Here is a 19,077-nt window from a genome sequence, read left to right on the forward strand (position 1 = left end):
GAATTCTTTCCCCATTGCTTGTTTTTGTCAGGTTTGTCGAAGATCAGATGGTTATAGATGTGTGGTGTTATTTCTTAGGTCTCTGTTCTGTTCCACTGGTCTATATGTCTGCTTTGGTACCAGTACCATGCTGTTTTGGTTACTGTAGCCTTGTAGTATAGTTCAAAGTCAGGTAGCGTGATGCTTCCAGCTTTGTTAATTTTGCTTAAGATTGTCTTGGCTATACAGACTGTATTCAAGAGACCCATCTAACGTGCAGAGACACACATAGGCTCAAAATAAAGGGATGGAGAAAAATTTAGCAAGCAAATGGAAAGCAGAAAAATCAGGAGTTGCAATCCTAGTCTCTGACAAAACAGACTTTAAACCAACAAAGATTTTAAAAAATACAAAGAAAGGTATTACATAATGGTAAAGGGATCAATGCAACAAGAAAAGCTAACTATCCTAAATATATATGCACACAATACAGGAGCACCCAGATTCATAAAGTTCTTGGAGACCTACAAAGATACCTAGACTCCTACACAATAATAGTGGGAGATTTTAACATGCCACTGTCAATATTAGACAGATCAGTGAGACAGAAAAGTTAACAAGGATATTCAGGACTTGAACTCAGCTCTGGCTCAAGTGAACCTAATAGATATCTACAGAACTCTCCACCTCAAGACAACAGAATATATATTATTCTCAGCGCCACATGGCACTTACTCTAAAGTCAACCACATAATTGGAAGTAAAACACTCCTCAGCAAATGCAAAAGAATGAAGATCATAACAAACAATCTCTCAAACCACAGTGCAATTAAATTAGAACTCAAGATTAGGATACTCACTCAAAACCACACAACTACATGAAAATTGAACAACCTGTTCCTGAATGACTCCTGGGTAAATAATGAAATTAAGACAGAAATCAAGAAGTTATTTGAAACCAATGAGAACAAAGACACAACATATCAGAATCTCTGGGATGCAGCTAAAGCAGTGTTAAGAGAGAAATTCATAGCACCAAATGCCCACATTGGAAAGCTAGAAAGACCTCAAATCGACACCCTGATATCACAATTAAAATAACTAGAGAAGCAAGAGGAAACAAATCCAAAAGCTAGCAGGAGACAAGAAATAACTAAGATCAGAGAGGAACTGAAGGAAATAGAACACGAAAGACCCTTAAAAAAATCAATGAATCCAGGAGCTGTTTTTTCGAAAAAATTGATAAAATAGGGAGACCACTAGCTAGATTAACAAAGGAGAAAAGAGAGAAGAATCAAATAGACGCAACAAAAAATGATAAAAGGGATATCACCACTGACCCCACAGAAATACAAACTACCATTAGAGAATACTATAAACACCTCTATGCAAATAAACTAGAAAATCTAGAAGAAGTGGATAAATTCCTGGACACATACACCCACACCTTCCCAAGACTAAACCATGAAGTCAAATCCCTGAATAGACCAATAACAAGTTCTGGAATTGAGGCAGTAACAAATAGCCTACCAACCAAAAAAAAGCCCAGGACCAGATGGATTCACCACTGAATTGTACCAGAGGTACAAGGAGGAGCTGGTACCATTCCTTTTGAAATATTTCCAAACAATTGATAAGGAGGGACTTCTCCCTAAGTCATTTTAAGAGGCCAGTATCATCCTGATACCAAAACCTGGCAGAGACACAACAAAAATGAAATCTTCAGGCCAATATCCCTGATTAACCTCAATGCAAAAATCCTCAATAAAATACTGGCAAACTGAATCCAGTAGCACATAAAAAAGCTTATCCACCACGATCAAGTCAGCTTCATCCTGGGATGCAAGGCTGGTTCAGCGTATGCAAATCAATAAACATAATTCACCACATAAACAGAACCAACGACAAAAACCACGTGATTATCTCAATAGATGAAGAAAAGGCCTTTTGTAAAATTCAACATCCCTTCATGTTAAAAACTCTCAATAAACTAGGTGTTGATGGAACATATCTCAAAACAATAAGAGCTATTTGTGATAAACCCACAGCCAATACTGAATAGTCAATAGCTGGAAGCATTTCCTTTGAAAACTGGCACAAGGATGCCCTCTCTCACCACTCCTACTCAACATAGTATTGGAAGTTCTGGCTGGGGCAATCAGGCAAGAGAAATAAATACACTGTATTCAAATAGGAAGAGAGGAAGTCAAATCCTTAAACTGACAAGCAACTTCAGCAAAGTCTCTGGATACAAAATAAATGTGCAGAAATCACAAGCATTTCTATACACCAATAATAGACAAGCAGAGAGCCAAATCATGAGTGAACGTCCATTCACAATTGCTATGAAGAGAATAAAATACTTAGGAATACAGCTAACTAGGGACACGAAGGATCTTGTCAAGGAAAACTACAAACCACTGTTCAAGGAAATAAAAGAGGACACAAACAAATGGAAAAGCATTCCATTCTCATGGATAGGAAGAATCAGTATCATGAAAATGGCCATACTGCCCAAAGTAATTTATATATTCAATGCTATTTCCATCAAACTACCATTGACATTCTTCACAGAATTAGAAAAATATACTTTAAAATTCAACAGAATCACTCACTCTTTTCATTCCTCTTCGTGAGTGCTGCAGACTGCAGCTGCTTCCAGTTGGCGTCTTGGCCCCTCTGAAAAACATTTTTTCAGTATTAACCTGGTATTTTGCAGCTTCACTAAACTCACATCTTAGTTTTAGTTGTTCTTTTATAAAGTGCATCGAATTTTCTGTGTAGATGATTGCATCATTTGCTAATACATTTTAAATTCTTTTTAATCTGGATGCCTTTTATTTCTTTTTCTTGCCCGATTGCACTTGCTACCACCTTCAATACAATGTTGGAAAGAAGTAGTGAAAGTAAACATCCCTGTATTGGTCCTGATGTTGGCTGCAGATTTTTTGAAGACGTACTTTATCAGTTTGAGAAAATTCCTTTCTATTCTTATTTTTCTGTGAGTTTTTAAAAAACAGAAATGAATGTTTGATTTTATCAAATGCTTTTACAGTATTTATTAGTATAACCATGTGATTTTTCTCAGTTTGTTAATATGGGGAATGCCAGTGTTTGATTTTTTTTTTCATAGCGCCTCCCTACATATGCAAGTTTTTCTACTCTCATGACATTTACTATTACCTCCAAGCCATTAAATTCCATCTTTAAGTCTTGTACTGGAAAAGCATTAAATAAAGAGTTTAAATGTGTGGAGATAGAGAACATTTTATATCAGTGGAATGATTTTAGTTTCAATCCCTTATAGGGAATCCATTCTGTTTATACAAACTTTTTTCCTAAACTACTCCTCATGACAAACCATTGATAAAAGGCAGATTGCTGATGCTTCCTTTACCTGTTTTCAAAAATAATTCATGTGCAGAGGTTTTTGATGAGCTCCCAATTTTTGGCTTATTTATTTTAATTAACTAAAGTCCATTGTTTACATTAGAGTTCACTATTTGTATTGTACATTCTATGGGTTTGAGCAAACATATAATGTCATATAGCCAACATTAAGTATCATACAGGATAATTTTACTGTTCTAAAAATTCCCTGTGCTTCACCTATTCATCTCTCTTCCCTGAACTCTTGGCAACCACTGATCTTTTAGTTTCTATAGTTGTGTTTTTTACAGAATGTCATATGGTTGGAATCATATAGTAGGTAGTCTTTTCAGATTGGTTTCCTTCACTTAGCAGTATCTATTGAAGGTTCCTCCATATCTTTTCATGACTTCAAAGATTACCTCTTTTTAGTGCTAAATAATATTCTATTGTCTGGATTTACCACAGCTTATTTATCCTTTCATCTACTGAGGGGCATCTTGACTGCTTCCAAGTATCGACAATTATAAATATAGCTGCTATAAATATTTGTGTGCAGGTTTTTGTGTGGACATGAATTTTCAACCCATTCGGCTAAATCCAAGGAGCACAGTTCCTGAATCATATGGTAAAAGTTTGTTTAATTTTGGAAGAAACTGCCAAGCTGTCTTCCAATGTGGCCGTACCATTTTGCAGTCCCACAAGCAACGAATCAGAGTCCCTGTTGTTCCACATCCTTGCCAGCATTTGATAGTGTTAGTGTTTTGTATTTTGGTCATTCTAATAGGGGTATAATGGTATCTCATTGTTGTTTTAATTTGTAATTCCCTAATGACCTATGATATTGAGCATATTTGCATAAGCTTATTTGCCATGTGTATATCTTTGTTGGTGAGATATATGTTCAGGTCTTTTGCCCATTGTTAAAGTAGGGTTACTCATTTACTTATAGTTGAGCTTTAAGTGTTCTTTGCATATTTTGGATAACAGTCTCTTTTACAAGTATTTTCTCCCAGTTTGTGACTTGTCATTTCATTCTCTTGACAATGTCTTCCACAGAGCAGAATTTTTTAATTTTTATGAAGTCAAGCTTATCAGTTATTTCTTTTATGTATTATACCTCTGATTTTGTACTGGAAAGGTCATCCCCATACCCAATGTCACCTAGATTTTCTCCTATGTTATCTTCTAGGAGTTTTGCATTTGCATTTTACTTTCAGGTTTATGATTTATTTTGAGATTTTTTTTGGTGAAAGATGTAAGGTTTACATCTATATTTGTGGGGTTTTTTTTTGCGTATATGGGTGTCCAGTTGTTCCAGCACTATTTGTTTAAAAGGCCCTTTTTGCTCCACTCTATTGCCTTTGCTTCATTGTTAAAGATCAGTTGACTATATGTGGGTCTATTTCTGGGCTTTCCATTATATTCCATGAATCTATTTGTCTATTTTTTCATCATTACCACACAGTCTTGATTACTATAACTTTATAGTAAGTCTTGAAGTCTAGTGGCGTGAGTACTCCAGCTTTGTTCTCCTTTAATACTATGCTAGCTATTTTGGATCTTTCACCTCACCATATAATTTTTAGAATAAGGTTAGTAATAACCATAAAATAAAATGCTGAGATTTTCATTAGGACTGCTTTGTACCTATGGAACTATTTGAGAAGAACTGACATCTTCACAATATTGAGTCTTCCTACCAAAGAGCATGGAATATTTCTTCATTTATTCAGTTTTTCTTTTATTTCTTTCATCAGGGTTTAGACGTCTTTCTTTTTTTCTTTCTTTCTTTCTTTCTTTCTTTCTTTCTTTCTTTCTTTCTTTCTTTCTTTCTTTCTTTCTTTCTTCCTTTCTTTCTTTCTTTCTTTCCTTCCTTTTCTTTTCTTTTTCTTTTCTTTCTTTTTTTTTTTTGGATTCTTACTCTGTCATCCAGGCTGGCGTGCAGTGGCGTGATCCAGGCTCACTGAAACCTCTGCCTCCTGGCTTCAAGTATTCTTGTACCTTAGCGATCCAAGTAGCTGAGACTAGAGGTGTGTGTCACCATGCCTGGCTAATTTTTGTATTTTTAGTAGAGACAGGGTTTCACCATGTTGGCCAGGCTGGTCTTGAACTCCTGAACTCAAGTGATCCACCCACATCTGCCTCCCAAAATGCTGGAATTACAGGCATGAACCACCATGCCTGGCCATGGATTTTGCAGTTTTTCTTATACAGATCTTGTACAGATTTTGTTAGATTTATACCTGTGTTTCATTCTTTTGGGTACCAATGTAAATGATGGTGTGTTTTAAATTTCCAGTTCAACTTGTTCATTGTCGGTATATAGGAAAATGATTGAATTTTATATATTAAGTCTATATCCTGCAACCTTGTTGTAATCACTTATTAGTTCCAGGAGACTGCTTTTTTTTGTATCACAGAAAATATTTATTTTATATTTATTGAAACAGCACTTTGAGTTAAACAGATTTTTATCACATCAATCTTGTGCATATGTAAAGAAAATGTATGAAATAAATTGGTTAAGTCATAATTATAACTTCATATTCTGAGTCCAACTCTTCTTACTCACTTTTCAAACCACAGTCATTGATGTCTATATTTTTTCACACAATGTCTCCCCCGGTGTTGTCAAGAGTACTGGTTATGCAGCACTTTTTGACAGAGTACTCCAACAGTGTCTTCTGTTTAATGGCAGTGGGGAGCTTTGGACAAAACGATGTTTGATGCCTTAATAATAGTACTGCTAAACACTACTGTCACACCAGCCTCTTGTTGCTATGAATTTTGTTTCATCAGTTCCCAGGATTTTGACAATTTCTAGTTCCAGGAGATTGTTTAATGAGTCTTTTGGATTTTCAACATAGACAATCACATCATCAGTGAAGATAGACAGCTTTAGTTCTTCCTTCCCAATATGTATGCCTTTTATTTTCTTTCCTTATCTTATTGCCTCAACAATACTGATTTCCAGCATAATATTGAAAAGGAGTGGTGAAAGGGGACATCCTTGCCTTTTTACTGATCCTAGTGGGAAAGCTTCTAGTTTCTCACCCTTAAGCATAATGTTAGCTGTAGGCTTTTTGTAGATGTTCTTTATCAAATTAAGGGAGTTTCCCTCTATTCCTAGTTTGCTGAGAGTTTTTTGAAAAAACTCATGAATGGGGCTGAGTTTGGTGGCTCATGCCTGTAATCCAAGCACTTTGGGAGGCTGAGGTGGAGGTGGACGGATCCCCTGAGGTCAAGAGTTTGAAACTAGCCAGGCCAACATGATGAAACCCCATCTCTACTAAAAATACAAAAAAATTATCCGGGTGTGGTGGCGGGTGCCTGTAGTCCCAGCTACTCGGGAGGCTGAGGCAGGAGAATGGCGTGAACCCGGGAGGCAGAGCTTGCAGTGAGCCGAGATTGTGCCACTGCACTCCAGCCTGGGCGACAGAGCGAGACTCCGTCTCAAAAAAACAAACAAAAAAAAAAAACAAAAAAAACAAAAATTAGCCGGACATGGTGGTGCACACCTGTAGTCTCAGCTACTTGGGAGGCTGAGGTAAGAGAATCACTTGCACCCGGGATGTGGAGGTTGCAGTAAGACGAGATCATGCTAACTGCACTCCAGCCTGGGTGGCAGAGCAAGATTGTCTCAAAAACAAACAAACAAACAAACAACAACAACAAAAAACCTCATGAATGAGTGTTGGTTTTGTCAAATGCTTTTTCTGCATCTATTGATATGATCATGTGATTTTCTTCTTTAACTTGTTGATGTGATGAGTTACAAAAACTGATTTTCAAATGTCAAACCAGCCTTGCATATGTGGGATAAATCCCACTTGGTCATGATGTATAATTCTTTTTATACATTGTTGGATTCAATTTGTTAATATTTTGTTGAGGGTTTCTGTATCTATGTTCATAAGATAAAACTGATAAGAGATGTTGGTCTGTAGGGTTTTTTTTCTTCTATGTCATTGTCTGGTTTTTGGTGTTAGGGTAATACTGACCTTACAATGAGTTAGAAGGTAGTCCCTCTGCATCTGTCTTCAGGAATAGATTGTAAGGAAATGCTGTAATTTTTTCACCATTATTTGGCAAAATGCACCAGTGAACCCATCTGTGTACTTTCTGTTTTAAAAAGTTATTACTTTTTTATTCAATTTCTTTAATAGATGTAGGTCTATGCCAATTGCCTGTTTCTTCTTGTGTGAGTTTTGGTAGATGTGTCTTTCAGGAAATTGGTCCATTTTATCTAGGCTACCAAATTTGTGGATGTAGAGTTGCTCATAATATTTCTTTTGTTATCCTTTTAATGTCCATGGTGTCTGTAGTGATGTTCCCTCTTTCATTTCTGGTATTAGTGATTTGTGTCTTCTTTCTTTTTTTCTTAACCTAGCTAGAGACTTATTTTATTTGTTTTTTCAAAACGCCAGCTTTTGGTTTTGTTGATTTTCTTTATTGATTTTCTGTTTTCAATTCCATTGGTTTTGCTCTAATTTTTAATTATTTATTATCTTCTTTTACTTTGGATTTAATTTACTCTTCCTTTTCTAGTTTCCTAAGGTTGAAACTGAGATTATTGATCTTGATCTTCTTTTCTAAAATATGCATTTAATGTTAATAAGTTTCCCTGTAGGTACTGCTTTTGCTGCACCCCACAGATTTTTATATGTGGTACTTTCATTTTCATTTAGTTAAAAATACTTTTTATATCTATCTTGGAATTTTTTCTTTGACCTATGTATTATTTAGAACTAGGTCATTTAATCTCTTAAGTATTTGGGGGTTTTCCAGCTATCTTTCCTTATTTATTTCCAGATTAATTCCATTGTGGTCTGTGAGCAGATATTATATGATTTCTATTCTTTTAAATTTGTCACGATGTATTTTATGGCTCAGAATGTGGTCTGTCTTGAAGAATGTTCCATGTGAACTCGGGAAGAATGTATCCACTGTTGCTGGATGAAACTTGATAGATGTCAGTCATGCTCAGCTTAATTAATGGTGCTGTTGAGTTTAACTCCATCCTTACTGACTTTTTATCTGCTGAGTTTGTCCATTTCTGATGAGTGTTGAAGTCTCCAACTATAACAGTGGAGTCATTTATTTCTCTTGCAGTTCTATCAGTTTTTCCTCATATATTTTGATGCTCTGTTATTAAGTGCATACATATTAAGGATTGTGTTATGTCTCTTTGAAGAAATGACCTCTTTATCATATGTAATATTCCCCCTTATCCCTGATAGTTTTTCTTTCTCTGAAGTCTTTTCTGTCTGAAATTAGTATAGCTATTCCAGTTTTCTTTGGATTAGTGTTAGCATGGTATATCTTTCTCCATCCCTTTTAAAAAATCTATTAAGTCGGTTTCTCTAATACAGGAACAGAAAGCCAAATACCACATGTTCTCACTTATAAGTAGGAGCTAAATCATGAGAACACATGCATTCCAAGAGAGGAACCACAGACACTGGGGCCTATCAGAGGGTGAAGGGTGGGAGGAGGGAGAGGATCAGAAATAACAACTACTGAGTGCTAGACTTAGTACCTGGGTGATGAAATAATCAGTATAACCAGCCCCCATGACATGAGTTTACCTATATAAAAAATCTGGACATGTACCTCTGAACCTAGAATAAAAATTAAAAAAATAAAATGGGTTTCTTGTATACAGCATATAGTTGGGCCTTATTTTCTGATCCGTGCTTAATATCTCTTTTATTGATATATTTAGACTGTTGATGTTTAAAGTAATTATTGATATATTTGTATTAATATCTACACTTTTTAAAACTATTTTCTATTTGTTGCTTTTGCTCTTTGTTCCTATTGTTGTCTTCTACTCTTTTTCTGCCTTTTGCACTACTAATTGAGCATTTGATGATTCTATTTTCTCAACTTTCTTAGTATATCAGCTATACCATTTTGTTTCTTGCTTTTTCAAGTGGTTGCCTTAGACTTTGCAATATGCATTTAAAACTAATCCAGGTCCATTTTCAGATAACATTATACCACTTCACAGGTAGTGCAAATACCTTCCAATGAAATAAAATAAAAATGCTATTCCTCCCTCCCATTCTTTGTGTCAGTACTGTCATTCATTTCACTTATACATATGCATGCCCACACACACATACACCCACTCCCACACACAAGCATACATAATCAAATAAAGATGCTCCTTGACTTATGATGGGGTCATGTTTTGAGTGTATTGAATGTATATCACTTTCATGTTATCATAAAATTGAAAATCATAAATGAGACCATCTAAGTTGGGGACCATCTGTACATTGTTACAATTATTATTTGAACAAACTGTTTTATTAGTTAAATCAATTAAGAATAAAAAAGTTTTTATTTTAGCTTTACTTATTCCCTCTCCAGTTCTCCTCCTTTTTTAAAATGCTGATCTGAGTTTCTGACCTAGATCATTTTTTTTTTTGTCTCCGAAGAATATCTCTTAAGATTTCTTGCAAGGCAGGTCTACTGGCAACAAATGTCTTTCATATCTTTTTGTCTGAGAAGTTCTTTACGTTTGAAGGATAATTTCACAGGGTAAAGAATTCTAGGTGGTTGTTTTATCCTCTCAACACTTTAAACATTTCACTCTACTCTCTTCTTGCTTGCATGGCTTCTGAGAGGTCAGATATAACTCTTAACTTTTCTACAAGTAATATTTTTTTTCTGGCATTTTCTTTATTTTTGATTTTCTCCGGTTTGAATATGATATACCTGAGTGTAGTTTTTTATCCTGCTTGGTGTTCTCTGAGCTTCCCGGACCTGTGGTTTGGTGTCTCATATTAATTTTGGGGAAATTTTGCATCATTATGGTTTCAAATATTTATTGAGTCACTTTCTCTCTTGTCCTTCTGGCATACTTATTAATGTGTATGTTACACTTTTTGTAGTTGTCTCACAGTTCCTGGATATTCTGTTCTTTTTAAAGTCTTTTTTCTCTTTGCTTTTTCATTTTGGAAGTTTCCATTTATATATCCTAAAGCTCAGAATTTTTTTCCTCAGCCATGTCCAGTCTACTAATGAGCCCATCAAAGACATTTTTTATTTCTGCTATAGTTTTTTTTTTTATTTTTAGCTTTTTAAAATTCTTTTTTAGAATTTCCTTTTCTGTACTTGCATTGCTCATCTATTCCTGCATGCTTTGTACTATACCCATTAGAGCCCTTAGCATCGGTAATAGGGTTCTTCAGAGAAGCAACCAATAGGAGATACACACACACACACGTGCACACGCGTGCTTTATTATAAGAAAGTGGCTCATGTGATTATGGAGGCTAGTCCAGTCGAGTTTCTGGAGGTAAAACTCACAAAAGTATAGAATCCTCTCTGTACCTGGGCCCCTCTCAGGTTTTTTACTTCAAACTTGTCTATGTTGAACTTTAGCAATTAGTCAGTTAAAATTCAGGTTTTTCTACCCCTGTATTGGTTCCCGTGGAGGTTTCAGCTCATGGTTTTCTGCTTTGGTAAGTTGTGGTTCTTCGTCCTTGCCTGTCTGTCACTCCAATTTTTGGGAAAATGATTTGCTGTCTAACTTAACTTCTCTGAAAGATCTAAGATGAGTTGGTGATTTTTCCATTTGTTCAGCTGTTTACTTTTTGTTAGGATGGAGTGACAACTTCCATGCTAGGCTGGCTCTTTTATTATTGTTATTATTCTTTCATCAATCCTGCATTTCCAAACATCTTATTGCTTTGAGACATGTTCTTGTTGACCAAATCATATTCATCCAATCCCCCCCAAATCAATATATTTTTGCTTCTGCCAGTGAAACATAATGTATGAAACATTCTCAAAATGCTTGATTACACAGAATCTCTTACAAGTACTTGTTCTGAATCTGACAGTTTCTTCTTATTTTAATATATTTCCATCCTTAGCAATGCTACCCAAGAAATCTGATTTTTACTAAACTTATTTAAGTGGCTTCATTATCTCCAAATCAGTGGTTAGAGGAAGAGCCTGTGTGGCCTTCAGGTACGGATAACTCTGTGCCCCAAAAAAGGATACTCAAACTTTACCATGATGACGAATGAGCAGAGTGAATTGATACCTAGGAGACTCTGGGGATAGAGCTAGAAGGAGCCTGATACTAGTGGGAAATTCGGTTCCTTCGAGATCATGTGTTTTATCTTAAAAATTTATTTAAGTTTTGTATTCTCCTTCATGCTATATCAGTGTTATTATCATGTAAACATAATATTTTTAATGCCTCTTAATGCATAATCCTGTGATCTATCCCAAGCATGTGTACCAGAAGGTACAAACACTTTATATCAGTAAGAATATAACTATGACTACATTTGACAAAGACTCAAAACAACAGAAACTTAAACAAGACAGAAATCGAATTCTCTGTCATGTAGAAGTTCCAAGCTGATATGGCAGGTTGGCTCTGTGAAGTCTATCTGGGGCTCAGGTTTCCTCTGTCTTGTTACTCTACAATCCTTAGGCAATTGACTACATGCAAATGGTCCATAAGATTAGGGATCAGTGCAGAGGCTATTGTATTGATACAAATGATGTTAGCTTGGATTAGCCCAGTGAAGGTAAAGATGGAGAAACCTGAATAGATTCAACAGATGTTTAAGAGAAAAATAGACATAACTTACTGGTGATTGGTTATGAGGGGTGATGAGGTGAGAGACAGAAAGTTACCAAGGATGTGTTCTACCTGGTAAGAGTAGATGGTGATGATTGTCATAGAGACAGGGAAAGCTGGAAGAGGAACAGAGTTAAGGAAAAAGATCATGAGTTTGATTTTGAATATGTTGAGATAATACTGATTAGTCATTAAGAACATGGGTTCTGTAAAGACAAAAAGCATATGATTATTTCAAAAGATGCAGAAAAGGCTTTTGATAAAATTCAACATCCATTCATGGTAAAAACTCTCAATAAACTGGGTATTAAAGGAACATACCTCAAAAGAATAAGAGCCATATATGACAAACTCACAGCCAATATCATATTGAATAGGCAAAAGCTGGAAGCATTCCCCTTGAAAACTGGCACAAGACAAAGATGCCCTCTCTCGCCACTCCTATTCAACATAGTATTGGAAGTTCTGGTGAGGGCAGTTGGGCAAGAGAAAGAAATAAAGGGTATGCAAATAGGAAGAGAGACAGTCAAACTATCCCTGTTTGCAGATGTTTATGGCTTTTATTTTCTAATCCCAATTCCAGAAAACCCCATCATCTCAGCTCAAATACTTCTTAAGCTGATAAGCAACTTCGGCAAAATCTCAGGATACAAAATCAATGTGCAAAAATCGCTGGCATTCCTATACATCAACAATAGTCAAGCAGAGAGCCAAATCATGGATGAACTCCCATTAACAATTGCCACAAAAAAAAAAAAAAATACTGAGGAATACACCTAACAAGGGAAGTGAAGGACCTCTTCAAGGAGAACTATGAACCACTGCTCAAAGAAATCAGAGATGACACAAACAAATGGAAAAACATCCCATGCTCATGGATAGGAAGAATCAATATCCTGAGGATGTCCATATTGCCCAAAGCAATTTACATATTCAATGCTATTTGCATTAAACTACCATTGACATTCTTCACAGAACTAGAAAAAACTATTTTAAAATTCATACAGAACCAAAAAGATCCTGAATAGCCAAGGCAATCTTAAGCAAAAAGAGCAAAGCTGGAGGCATCATGCTGCCCAACTTCAAAGTAGACTGCAGGGTTACAGTAACCAAAACAGCATGGTACTGGTACAATAACAGGTATGTTGACCAATGTAACAGAATAGAGAACCCAGAAACAAGACAGCACACCTACAACTATCATATCTTTGACAAACCTGAAAAAAACAAGCAATGAGGAAAGGATTCTCTATTTCATAAATGGTGCTGGGATAACTGGCTAGCCATATGCAGAAAATTGAAACTGAATCCCTTCCTTATACCGTATACAAAAGTTAACTCAAGATGGATTAAAGACTTAAATGTAAAACCCAAAACTATAAAAATCCTAGAAGAAAACCTAAGCAATACCATTCAGGACATAGGCACGGGCAAAGATTTTATGACAAAAACATCAAAAGCAATCACAACAAAAGCAAAAGTTGATAATTGGGATCTAATTAAACCAAAGTGCTTCTGCACAGTGAAAGAAACTATCAACAGAGTAAATAAACAGACAACCTGCAGAATGGGAGAAAATTTTTGCGAACTATGCATCTGATAAAGGTCTAATATCCAGCATCTATAAGGAACTTAAACAAGTATACAAGAAAAAACAACCCCATTAAAAAGTGGGCAAAGGACATGAAAAGACACATCTCAAAAGAAGGCATACATGTGGCTAACAATCATATAAAAAAGCTCGACATCACTGATCATTAGAAAAATTCAAATCAAAAACCACAATGAGATGCCATCTCACACCAGTCAGAATGGCTATTAAAAAGTTAAAAAATAACGTGCTGGTGAGGTTGTGGAGAAAACGGAATGCCTTTACACTGTTAGGAGTGTAAACTAGTTTAATTATTGTGGAAGACAGTGTGGTGATTCCTCAAAGACCTAGAGACAGAAATACCATTTGACCCAGGAGTCATATTACTGGGTATATGCCCAAAGGACTATAAATCATTCTATTATAAAGACACACGCACATGTATGTTCATTGTAGTACTATTTGCAATAGCTAAGACATGGAATCAACCTAAATGTCCATCAATAATAGACTGAATACAGAAAATATAGTACATATACACCATGGGATACTATGTAGCCCATAAAAGGAGTGAGATCATGTTTTTGCAGGGACATGGATGGAGCTGGAGACCATTAGCAAACTAACATAGGAAGAGAAAACCAAATATGGCATGTTCCCACTTATAAGTGGGAGTTAAATGATGAGAACACATGAACACATAGAAGGGAGCAATGCACACTGGGGCCTACCAGAGGGTGGAGGGTGGGAGGAGGGAGAGGATCTGGAAAAATAACTAGTGGATGCTAGGCCTAAAACCTAGGTGATGAAATAATCTGTATAACAAACCCCCAATGACACAGGTTTGCCTTTGTAACAAACCTGCACATCCTGCACATGTACCCCTCAACTTAAAATAAAAGTTAAACAAAACAAAACAAAACATGGGTTCTTGAGTCAGATTGGCTTGGATTGAATCTTGGTTCCACAAATTACTACATGCATAATCTAGAGGTGAGTTGTTAACCCTCTCTGTGCCTGAGCTTTATCTGCAAAACGCAGCTAATACTGCTTTATGTGATTTCCCTGAGGATTAAATAACTTAGTATATGTAAAGTGCTTAGAGTAGCACTAGGGACAGAGTAAATTTTTAATAATGAGTAGCTATGATGTCAAATCTGAAATACGTTTGAGAATTTAGTAGAGTTATCAAGTAGGCAGTTGGATATATGGGAATTCAGAGTGGCCACCAGGGTTGGGCAGAGTTAAAAGAGTTATAAGTGGGCAGAGTTAAAAGAGTTAACATAGCAGGTCTGACAACAATCCTTTGAAAGGCCGTATTGCAAGGTTGGCCCTTGGCTGACATCTGAAAACTTGGATTTCAGCAGTCTTTTCACCATTCCTAGGACTGATAAGAGTGGCTCACTGTGCCTAAATTGTTTGTATAAACAGTGTGGTTTTATGCTGAATACTTGTTTTCCTCATGGGAGTCTGGAATTTTGGTACATGCTAAGCAGAGGATATCTACATGACCCATCTTCAATAAAAACCCTGGTCACTGAGTCTCTAAGGAGCATCCTTGGCAGACAAGATTTCACATGTATTGTCACATTTTGTTGCTGGAGGAAATAAGCGTGTCCTGTATGGCACCACTGGGAAAGGAATCTTAGAAGCTTGTACCTGATTTCCTCCAGAGAGCACTCTGTATGTCTTTTCCCTGTGCTGATTTTGTTTGTATCCTTTCAGTGTAACAAATTTTAGCCACAAGTATGACTATATACTGAGTCCTGTGATTCCTCCCAGTGAGTCAAACTTAAGATTTTAAATTTTGTCTTCGGATCTTGTTACACTATAATATGTATAAGTCTAGAAAATGTTAGCAATACATTTTTATGGAGCCTTTGATTAATATTTAGTCCCATTACAAACTTAATTAAACTCCTTAGCCCCATTTTACCAATGAAGAAATTGAGGATCAGAGAGGTTAGGTTCCTTGCTCAAGGTCCCAAGGTTCTAGGTCTGCCTGATTCCTCAGCCCCACACTCTTTCCATTAAACCACATTCTTTCATAATAATGTTGTATATTTTATTTCACAGGCTCCACCTTCTTTTCTTGTGGCTCTACTTGCCCCTATTTTCTTAAAATCTGCAAAATAATGTTTAGACTGTCATTAGGAGACAAGTTCCATGGAAAGATTACTTGAAGTCTCTTGATATTTTTCTCCCCACGGGGGAACTCTGCAGGTGAATCTCTGCCCAGTTGAGAGAGGTACATGGCTTGGAGGCAGGCCTTTCACTTCCTCTTTCCTAGTAAACATCAGTTTCTGGGGAGCTACTGTCTCTTAGAAATAGATCCCACTTAAAGGGCCAGAACAGTAGGGGTAGCCCCAGCTTAAAAACCCTTCAGGCTATGAAAGATCCTATCTTCCTTGAAGCTGTCATTTTCCAAGCTGCCTGTCCTTATAGCATCGTAAAGAGCCAGACGACAGGAACCCAGTCCTGTTGGTGTCAGTACAGATCCTCTGAGATCTGATTCCGTGCTCTGACTTAGTACTTCACAAGGATGTTCTGCCTTGCTGAGCGCTGGATTGTCCTACTGTGAATCATGTTGGGACAGGGTGGCTGTGTAAACAGAAATGACATCTACAGCTCAGCATCTGTAAAACGAGTGAAATGTTGCCATGATAAGTGGTAAGAGACTGGCTTTGGAGTGGGACAGAACTGAGTGTATATTCCAAGCTCTACCTCCTACTAGATCAATAACCAAACCACCATCAGCTGTGTCTACATCTGTACAAGGTCAAAACCTACCTCTCAGGATCTTTGTGGGATGACATATGTAAAGAGTCCAGCACCAGTTAGAGATTTGATCAAGGCTATGATTGAAATCATCTGTCCACGTGTTTCCCCCTCAATATTATGAACTAGCTGCTCAAGGGCAGGGACTCTGCATCATCTGTGTCGCCCATACATCCTGAATACCACCCAGAACATAACAGATGTCAGTAAATGCTTGTGAAGCAAAGCTAAACCAGGCCTGTCTCTTTTTAAAATTTTTGTGGGTACACAGTAGGTGTATATATTTATGGGTTACATGATAAATTTTGATAGAGTCATGCAATGCATAATAATCACATCAGGGTAAATAGGGTATCCATCTACTCAAGCATTTATTATCCTTTGTGTTACAAACAATTCAGTTTCATTCTTTTAGTTATTTTAAAATGTACACTTAAATTATTTTTTATTATAGTCACCCTGTTGTGTTATCAAACACCAGATCTTATTCATTCTTTCTATTTTGTACCCATTAACCATCCCCACTTTTCCACCACCCCCAACTACCCCCTCCCAGCCTCTAGTAATTATCCTTCTAGTCTCTATCTCCATGAGTTCAATTACTTTAATTTTTAACTCTCACAATTAAGTAAGAACACGTGAAGTTGGGCCTGTCTCTTCATCTGAAAAGTGAGGGGTTTCAACTTGCGGGTTCTTTGTAACTCTGACATTCTGTGTTTCTATGGAAACTGATGATGTGTCTATGTTGATATCAACCTCCTTTACACAGAAGTTAAATTGGCTACACTGTGACAATTTTCATGATTTTTTTTATAGTGTGTCTTTGAGCTGCATATGACTAAGGCTGGGGGAGATACGGTTTCTTACTCTCCACCAGATTGGATGACACAGAAACAGAAGTTTCACACACGATAGCCTTGGTACCATAGTAATATGATTATCCATAAAAAACAGCATTCACTCTTTTATGAAAACACAGCATGCACAAAAAATGTTTATACTCTTTGCAAAATATTATGTAATATTTGTTGAATCCTATCACAATGAGTCTTTTACCTCAGATAATTTGAAAACCATTGACTTATAAGAGCTCAGCACTACAGATAGTAAGAAGTGTCTCTCCCTGTCAAGCCATGAACTTTAGCAGATTAGTGGCGATAAAAATTCACACATTTATGTGTAGTCGAGGTGAAACCTGATGGAGATAAATTTCTTAGTTTTGGATACTACTGTGGCTCACACCACATCATCAATCCACAGATATTTCTGAAAAATCTCCAGTAGAAGTTTGTAAATATCCCTTGCCCAGCACAGTATCCTCCTCCCTGCCCCTCAGTCCTGGAGCTAGTCTTCCATACAAACCTGGCCCTGAAGTGTTCTTCACATGCATCAGGACAGCCTCTAGTCATATCAAGGGCCCTTTACTTCTTTTCTGCTCATATCTATGACTATCCCAGTCACACCCAGAGACACACACTCTTTGTTCAGGACCGTTACATACCAAAACCCTTACTTCACCCAGTACACATAAGGACAACACTTAACCTGACCCTGCTTGACACAACCTGCCACTCCTCACATATTTAAGCAGAAACCCCTACCCATACCCCAGGGTCCTCTTCATTACTTTCAAGCTTCTAGTCAGCCAAGCTCTGGCTGAGGTCCTTTTCTGCCTCACAGGCAGAACAGACACAAATATAGTAACCTGAGTCCACATCAAGATACATTCCATTCCTAAAAGCCCACCTAGAATCTTCCATGCTCAGGCCAGCGTCCTTCCCAACATATAGGCAACTACATAGTAAGACTTAAAGCATCAGAAGCAAGAGTCTTTCTAGTCTATACAGACAGTTATCTATTCAGTGTTGACTATGCCAGTTCTCTTCCCTGGAATACCTCTCTCGCTAGTTCTCTTAACACAAGACCTTTCTCTTCTCTAGCTCCAAATCCATGTATCCAACTGCAACTGCCTGCTACACATCTCTGCTTGAATGTCCCACAGGCATCTTTAATTTGGTAGGAGTATAACAACTCATCTTCACTCAAACTTGCTTCTCTTTGACTCTGTTCTTTATGCCCTCTTGCCAGTGCATAGAGTCAACATCATTCTCACCCCTCCCCAGACTAGTGTCTTCTCAGCCTTCATCACACTAGAGTTTACTCATTACTTCACGCAAACCTTTCCACATATCTCTGCTCCAACCTGAGTAATTCCTTTCAATTCAAGTAGACTCCTCACTGCCTTAAAGTTGAGACTACTACATTAGTAACAGTAGGCTTATTGTAACCCTAATTGATTTTCATAATTCCATGATAGTGTTAGAAAGGATTCCTTAGAGCTACATTTATACCAATGTTTGTCAAATGTGTATGTGTTGTAAAATGGCTTCTACATTGATCACATCTAATTTATTTTGTTCTTTTGTTAATTGAACATTCTTTAATGAGAAAACACACTAGATGTTAGCATTGTGAACCAGTATACTGAACACGGACTGGCATAAAGTTAACAACTCTGATAATTTTTCTTCAAATTTCATTTGTTGAAGTATTATGTACTTCATGCATAATGAAGATGTATGAAGTGCATAATACCATCTTTCACAGCATAATTTGTTTTTCCATTTTTCAGGATTAAAGGGCATGTGTTAATCAACAATTTTTTAAAATGTTGTCCATTGATAAAAATAGCATTATCATCAATTTTTATTCCCTTCCTCAAGACTACATATGATGACTCCACTTG

The 19,077-nt window shown here is 36.7% G+C and overlaps 1 protein-coding gene across 3 annotated transcripts in view; it reads left to right on the forward strand.

Annotated features, from left to right (window-relative positions):
- The window catches only part of LOC102134461 (phosphoglycerate mutase 1-like), a 78,011-nt gene that overhangs the window by 37,915 nt on the left and 21,019 nt on the right, over positions 1-19,077 (forward strand). The window contains exon 2 of one of the 3 annotated variants that reach the window (XR_010584201.2): positions 12,546-14,475. The exons of the other annotated variants lie outside the window; for them this stretch is intronic. The gene's annotated coding sequence lies outside the window, so the exon portion shown is untranslated. Of the gene's footprint in view, positions 1-12,545; positions 14,476-19,077 lie in introns of those variants that run through there. 3 annotated transcript variants of the gene reach the window in all.

This window comes from Macaca fascicularis, chromosome X, assembly GCF_037993035.2.
Source record: "Macaca fascicularis isolate 582-1 chromosome X, T2T-MFA8v1.1".
Classification (NCBI taxonomy): Eukaryota; Metazoa; Chordata; class Mammalia; order Primates; family Cercopithecidae; genus Macaca; species Macaca fascicularis.